Raw genomic sequence first — 8,432 nt, 5'->3', positions numbered from 1 at the left:
CTGCTAGCCACAAGGTTGGCGGTTCAAACCCACCAGCTGCTCCTCAGAAACCATATACAGGGTCGTTATGAGTCGGAACCAACTGAAAGGTACTTACCAAGAATAGCAGCAATGATCAAAGGCAGCGCTGCCCAGTCAGCTACTGTACTCACAGTAAGTTGTTGGACTATTGAAACCAGAATTAGAAAAAGTTAGATGTACTCACAACAGTAACACAAAAGTTAGATATACTCACAACAATGACACAAAAGTTAGATATACTTACAACAGTAACACAAAAGAGGACTTGCTGAGGCTACATACGTACAACCAGAGATCTCATGGGATTGGGTTTCTTGGTATGGAGGTTTAGGGTCATGGTTTCATGAGATATCTCAGTGACTTGGCTGCACAATGTGTGTAGTGCTCTGTTCTACCTCCTAGTTCGTTGTGTAGAGTCTGGGATCTTAAAAACTTGCATGGTGTTTTCAATAGCCTCATATGCATGTGAAAGCTGGACAGTGAATAAGGAAGACCTAAGAAGAATTGATGCTTTTGAGTTGTGGTGTTGGAGGAGAATACTAAAGTGCCATGGGCTGCCAAAAGAACCAATAGCTCTGTTTTGGAAGAAGTGTAGCCAGAGTGCTCCTTGGAGTCCAGGATGGCCAAACTTCGTTTCTCGTACTTTGGACAAATTGTCAGGAGGGACCAGTCTCTGGAGAAGGATGTCATGTTTGGTAAGGTGGAGGGTCAGAGGAAAAGAGGACGACCCCCAACGAGATAGATTGGCCAAGTGGCAGCATCGATGGACTCAAGTGTGGCAACAGTAGTGAGGTTGGCTGTGTATAAGGTCACTATGGGTTGGTACCCACTCGATGGCACCTAACAACAACAACAACAATCTGCTCGGAGCAGTGGAAAACAAGGCCCGTTGGTGCACACTTCCAGCTGAGGTCAAACAAGGCTGGTTTGCTAATCCAATGTTCACGGTGGTTTTATAGATTATAACTGCTATGGATACCAAGAATCAACTGCTCGAGGGACACATGGGTGTAGACTCTTAAACTCTTTTGCTCCTTCTCGAATCAGGGATATGTACACACCTACACATACTGGACTGCTAACTGCAAGGTCGGTGGTTCAAACCCAAAAGCCACCCCTCAGAAACTCTACACAGTGTTGCTATGTGTCAGAACTGATTCCACGACACTTAACAGTACACACAGGAGCTCTGTGGCCCCGTGGACTAAGTATTGATGGTTAACCTCCAGATCAGCAGTTCAAACCCACCAGGTGCTCCTTTATGAGGCTGTCTACTCCCATAAAAATTTATGGTCTCAGAAAACCTCCAGGCTAGGTGTACTCTGTCCTATGGGGTTGCTCTGAGTCAGAATCACCTCAGTGGCAGTAAGTTTGGTCTTGTGTCTTGGCACGCATGCGCATGGAGAGTAAGAAGGATACAGCAGTCAAGAAGTGGGAATGTTAACACAAACAGGACTCGTGGTTAGCGTTCCCTTGGGAACTCTTGAGTAAAAGATATACGATCATTTCTTGTATTATTCTTGCAAGTTGTGTGTGCATCTGAAATTATATCAAAATCATTTAAAGTTACAAAAACACACCCATCCCAGCAGCTCTGCTTGAGAGGAGCAACATCAGAGTCCACACAGATGGTGTTTACTAACTGCCATCTATTTTTCTCAAGGTCTGGAAGACAGAGGCTCAAATCTAGGTGCCGGTAGGGCCCTGCTTTCCTAAGGCTCTAGAGGGGAATCCTTCCTCACCTCGACCAGCGTCTGGTGACTCCAGGGGCTCCTTGGCTCTCACCTCTGTTTCTCTCAAGACCGTCCCCGTGTCTCAGAGTCTGAAATCTTTGTCTGGTTTCTCTTTAAAGGGCACCTGCCATTGGGGTCAGGGCTCTTCCGACAGCCAAGATCTAGAGAGCCTTGACCACATCTACAAAAACCCTCTTTCCAACGAGGGCAAGCGCACAGGTACATCCCAGTGAGTGTATGTGCACAGGTACTGGAAGGTAGGACTTGGACACATCGTTTTGGGGGTACAATTCCACCCACCACACACGTGACTGCACTCTCAGAGGAGTGAGGACCTGAAGGACCTTGTACCTGATCAACGGAATGGCGGAATGGCGTTGCAACTACCTCAGCCCAAATCTCTATAGCCCTGCCCCAAATCGCCACAGCCCCGCCCAAATCTCCATAGCCGCGCCCATTGTAAACTCACCAGAATTGTACCCAGATCACACCGCTGTTAAAGATCTGTAAGAGAACAGACGGGATCTTGGTCTCCTTTGGTGACTTAAGAGTACCCCCTCCCAGGTTTACTCTCAATAAACCTGCCTGCTGTTGAAGCCAAGTCTCTCTCCTCCGTCTCTCTTTCTTTCTTTTTCTTACAGGATCCATGCTGCATTTCGAGATTTTAGTGAGAGGTAGTCTGAACAGCAATGAGACGCCATGGTCACGGCCCTGGGGCAGGTAACACTGATGGTGGGTGGCCCTGAGGAGCCACCTGGAAGTCACTTGAACAAAAGTGAGTAACCAAAGTTCTCACTGGTTTTCATTGTGCATTGATGAACATTTCCATTCTGCTTTCACTTGGACACAAAGGTCATTTAAATTTTAATCTCAGAGTTGTTGTTGTTGTTGTTGTTGTTATGTGCCGTGGAGTCGGTTCCGACTCATAGTAACCCTGCACAGGGTTTCCGAGGCTGTTAATCTTTACGGGAGCAGTACGCCTCATCTTTCTCCCGCGGAACCACTGGTAGTTTCGAACTGCTGACCTTACGGTTCGCAGCCCGATTCGTATAAGGCCGTTATTCTTGCCCACTTCTTCTTTCTTGGAAAAGACAGGATGCTCCCAGCCAAGTGAAAAATAAGTCGCTAGCTTAATAAATAATGAAGCTCATGGCAAACTACTCATGCTTAATTTTTCATAGTTCTATGAATATTGCAGCGGATAATTGAGGGCTCCGCTAGACAGCAATAATTGACCCTGCAGGGGGCTCAGTGGCCTGGGGCCGCCTCTTCTCTGGTCCCCCAATGCCGTTTGTATAAAATGAATGCAGAGCACATTATGTTTTCCAATCATTGGAGGAAGATATTTATATTCATGTTGCCTCTCTAAGGCACTTTCTGGGGCGGTAATGCCCCAGTTCTGTTCCCAGTGGGTACTCATCAATGACGTTTGATTGCATCTTAGTTGCCACGCTCCTTGGGGCTTCATGGTGTGTTGGGTTGAATGCTTAGAGGACACAGGACCGCTGCTTGGGCTCTGGCCATCAAATCATGCGCTGTCCTCAACAAGACAGTGGCGGAGAAAAGCTTCAGATACTCACTGGGTTTTGCTTTGTGCAGAAAAGACATTTCCACTTGTCTTCACGGGACTTCAGTCCTCCTCACTTTCACTTTGTTAAGTGCCATCAAGTCGGTTCTAACTCAGAACAATGCTGTACAGGGTTTCTTAGGAGTAGCTGGTAAGCTTGAACCGCTGACCTTGTGATTAGCAGTCCTGTGTGGAAACTTCCAGAATTCCCCATTTGTTTACAAATACTTACTGCCCCTTCAGTGGGGAAGCTTGTCTTAGAGTGGAGAGATGGCCTGAACCAGGTGCGTAAAACCAAAACCAAACCAAAGGCCGTGCCAACTCGTGGAGACCCCATTAGCTACAGAGTAGCAGTGTTCCTGGGGCTTTCTGGTCGCCATCTTTACGGAAATCCAGGCTTTTCTCCCCAGACAAGCTGTGAAGTGCAGTCAAGTCGGCTCCAACTCCTGGTGACCCTGTGGAGGGTTCCAGAAGAGTGTGGTTAGTAATCCAGTGCTTATCCTCCACTGCTGTACCAAGACTCTGGAGAGGAACCTCTCTGAGCCAGAGACCTACTAAAACCCAAAACACAAGCCCACCACCACTGTTGATGTCAACTCAGTGATTCCATGGTGGTGTTGTGAAGTGCCAGCAAGCCGGTTCCAACTCATAGGGTTTCCGAGGAGCAGCTGGTGGGTTTGAACCACCGACCTTGGGGTTAGCTGTCCAGTGCTGATCCTACAGCTCCACACCAGGACGCCTCACTGCCTCATAGGGTTTCCAAAGCTGTAATCTTTACAGAAGCAACTAGCCTCATCTTTCTCCTGAAAATCAGCTGGTGGATTTGAACCATCAACCTTGTGATCAGCAGCTCAATGCTTAACCCACTGTGCCACCAGACCTCTGCTAGGAGCACTTACTTTCTAATGTGAACAAAGACAGTCACCCAACAGGCAGTGACACCTTAGTGCACAAGCTGCAGGGAGCCAGGAGGCAGCAGGCATGTCTGGTGGGCGGGGACTATGGGGGAAGACCCGTGTGCGCAGAGCGGAGGAGAGAGCAGGAGCTGGGGAGGGCACAGCGTGGCAGCCCCAAAGAGGCCAGGTGGGGCTTTCACCGGGAGACGGACCGAGAAGGGTCCCCATCAGGGAGCCATGTTCTCATTGATGCTGTGCAGGCGCAGCCTAGGGGACAGGTGGACATGGGAGCCCATACAGGAGATGTCCAAGGTGACCCGCTGTGATTACTGTCCGCAGCAGCAGACAGTCTAGATGCATCCAGAGGAGAGTGACCACAGGGTCATAGGGAGCCAGGTCTCAGGTGAGCGTGGCTCTGCATCCTTCCAGACGCCTGACTTTGCAAGTGTCTGCAGACTAACGAGACAGCTGACCGGAACTCTCCAGAGTGTTCGTTCTCCCACGCCTGTCTGCTCAGTCCTCACACGTTCGTTCATGCAGAGCCCTGGAGAACCTGTCCACCACCAGGGCCATGCGCACAGACAGGCCTGGGATGGTAACCCCAAAACCATCTGGAGAGGGGACAACCAAGAGGGCCAGAAGTTCATGAACATGAGCTTGTTGGAAATCAGGTCTTTGACGATGGTAGTACTTAGGTCCACAGCAGAGAAGAGACACAGAAAGACAGGGCAGATGGCCAGGTGACCACAGAAGCAGAGACCAGAGTGATGCCCCCACAAGCCCAGGACATCTGTGGAGACAATCAAGTAGTTGGTCCTTTCGAGCCCTCAGAGGGAGTGCGGGCCAGTGACACCAAATTCCAACTTGTGGCCAGAACTGTGAGAAAATACATGTCTGTCTCACAGGATGCCCCGTGTGTGGGATTTTGTTAGGACAGGCGCAGGGGACACCCTGCCAAACACACTCATGAGAAAAGGCAAGATGGACAAAAGAAACCCTGGACTGCTAACCACAAAGTCAGTGGTTCAAACCCACCAGCCACTCCTCGGAAACCCTCTGCAGGGTGAGTTGAAACAACAGCTTCCTCAGCGCTACACACATCTGCAGAGCTCTGAAAGGAGTTGGGGGACGAGCTATGTACCCCATGGGGACCCTGAGCCCCAAGGAGCCCTCCCCTGGCCCACCTCAGCATGCCAGCAATGCCGTGCATCCTCCGGGCCTGTGCTGTTGATCTGACTGCCGTGGGTGCCCTGGGTTTATTTGTGTTGAAATGGTAAGTTTGTTCTGGCTTTATGCTTGGGTGGCGGTGAGGGATTTGCAATGAGTGTGATGTTTGTAGAAGCACAGGATTATGAAACCCGATGTGGGTGAGTGTGGGGGTCCCAGGAAAGGACTTCCTGTCTCAATGCTGCTGGGTTTAAGAAGCACCTCTTTGGGGTGCCCTCCCCCCCCCCAGTTGGAACCAAGCCTAGGTCCTGCTTCGGCCACTGAATGATCAGACGCAGCAGCCAGGCCGTTGGCATGCATCTGTTCACCTGGGGATACGCCCTTTAGCGCTCCTAAGACTGAGCCCATGACCCACTAAGGCTCAGACTAGGCACCAGGGTGAGGTGGGAGGCCTCAGGGGGCAGGAAGCTATGGCATTTTGGTGGACAGTCCTGGAGGGACAGCAGGTCTGGGTCAGCGACCAGGGGAGAGAGGCTGAGTCTTTGGCGAGGGGAGGGCCGGCCTGGTTCAGGGCAGTTGGTCAGCCCCATGGTCCTGTAGGTTCAGAGTTTGTCCTGTCCACTCACCGTACCTCTGCAGGGCATGAGGGTCAGTCCTTGTTTAGCATTGGCTCTGCTGGGGGCTTTAGCCCCTGCGGCTGCACTGACATCACTCTATCCATGTAATCCCCTGGAGTTGCTGAGATTAGACCCATTGCAGAGGTGAGGAGACAGAGGCCAGAGAGATTGCAGTACTTGCTCCAACACTGTGCACATGTCCTGGACCCTGGGCCCCGACTCCCTGAGGCCTTTGAGAGCAAGCATCGCATCCTGCTGGGGTCCTGTGAGGGTCTGGTGTGTCCGGCTGACCACTCAATTCCCGAGCTGCCAGAACCTCTGAACCGCTGACTGACCGGCCTCTTCTGTTCACCCTGGACTGGGGGGCGGGACAGCCCTGGATCTGAGGTGTGGGGGGAGCGGGCAGAGCTGCATTCTGGAAGGTTCCCCCTGCCTCGCCTTCACATACCATTCACCTCCTGGGTCCTTTCCCTGGCCATCTGCCTTCTTCTTGCTCTCAGGCTGTAGTATGTCGACTGACTCGTGGTGACACTGTATCAGAGTGGAACTTCCCCACAGGGCTTCCATGACTGTGACCTGGGTGGGATGAGGAAGAAAACCATCACACACCGTCCCAGTCCCAGCAGCCATGGGCACTCAGGCCCCAGGGTTCCTCACAAATCCCTTCTTGTAATGTCTAAAGGAAGCTGACATCTTGGTGCCCCGTGGAGCGCCGGACATCAGTACTTGCAGGGACCCATAGGTTTCCATGCCCAGAAGGCACCAGCAGAGGCTGCGGGAGCCCAGGGAACCAAGGAACCTGGTGGAGGGTCCCCTGAGAAGCGATGGAGTGTGGGGTCCTGCTCATCGGGCTAAAGAACCATAGTTGCGCATTGCCAAGAAACAGCCGTGTAGGGCTACCCTCGAAATTCCAAGGTCGTGACAAAGTGCATTGGAAAGTGAGCTTCCCAGACTGGGACCCTCTGACCCCCGCCCACCCCACACATGTCACTCCATGTTCACGAACGTATCTGGGGTTACAGACAGGGGGGGTGAAGGCATCAGAACATAGCACTCTTGCTGTGCACTCACCTCATGAGAAAAGTAAAAACACAGTGAGGATTGTGATCCTAGCATCAGACAAGGTTGACGTCAAGGCAAAAAGCAGTAAAATGGACAGAGACGAGGCTTTAAATGACAAAGTCTTAAAATGAAAATCATTAGAATGACCCAAAATATCTATGCACCAAATAACAATACCTCAGCAAGAACTAGATAGAGATGTGTTTAGTGGATATAAACAAACAGGTGAGGACGTAAAGACCTCAGTGGTTTAATCAATATGTGAGTGCGGATTGGTATCTATCAAACACTTAAAGTGCCCACGGGACAATTACAAAAGCTGATCGTATACAAAGGCTGAGGCAAACCCCAATAAATTCCAGAGGTAATGTAACACAGTGCAAAACAACCAGAAATTAAAGTCAAAACTAGAGAGGAAGGGGGAACCGTGCTGTTTGAACATCTTCTAACTTTGCAACCACTGCGGAGCCAAAGAAGAAATACAGATTCTTGTTACAGAAGACCCAGAGATGACGATGGGGAGATATGCCCCAAATCTGGAAAAAGGCAAACCTATTGTGCGGGAACACTGTTTGAAAAGGAATTTTTACTTGCCAATATTGAGGCATAAATTCCGAATCAAGTGTCAGCATTGGGAAGTGGCCAACTGAAGGCTGTTGGCTGCGGTCAGGAGACACCAAGGTGTCAGCTCTCAGAATTAGTCTAGTCCTCAATGTCCAACAAAATTGCCAACAGTACATTCTCTGGGACTAGACCAGATGATTCAGAATTCATGTGAAAAATAAATAAGCAAATATGGCCTGGAAAGTTTTTACCAAGAGAGACATATGGGAGGAGGGCCCCCCACAGCAGACGTCAGAGCATATTGTAAGTGCAAACAACAGACACAATGTGGCGGATGCACGTCGGAGAGACGGGGCCAGAAGGGCCTCCTGCAGCGCAGGCAGGACTGAGGCGTGCAGACAGGAGCTGCAGCTGTGGACCCTGCTTCACCCGACACAGACTCAGCTCTGGGAAGGTCTTACAGCTGACACAGTCATTATTTGTTTTTAATTCGGGAGTTCCTGATGGTGGAAATGGTTCAACACTCAACTAGCTGAAGGGTTGGTGGTTCAAATGCATGCTGAGGCACCTCAGAAGAAAGACCTGGTGATCTGCTTCCAAAACCCCACAGAGCACTTCTAGTCTGCACACATGGGGTCACCATGAGACTAATTGGCTCGAGAGCAATGCACATTAGCAACCACAATTCTGGAGTAAATCTTCCTAAAGTGACATAGACGCACTTTGATGATTTTAAATAACGAAACAAAAAAGTTCTGCCAGACAGATTAAAATAGGCAAAGTCAAGAACCTAACAACAAAATGG

The sequence above is a fragment of the Chrysochloris asiatica genome, unplaced genomic scaffold, assembly GCF_000296735.1.
Source record: "Chrysochloris asiatica unplaced genomic scaffold, ChrAsi1.0 scaffold00105, whole genome shotgun sequence".
NCBI lineage: Eukaryota > Metazoa > Chordata > Mammalia > Afrosoricida > Chrysochloridae > Chrysochloris > Chrysochloris asiatica.
This window is presented reverse-complemented; position numbering follows the sequence as displayed.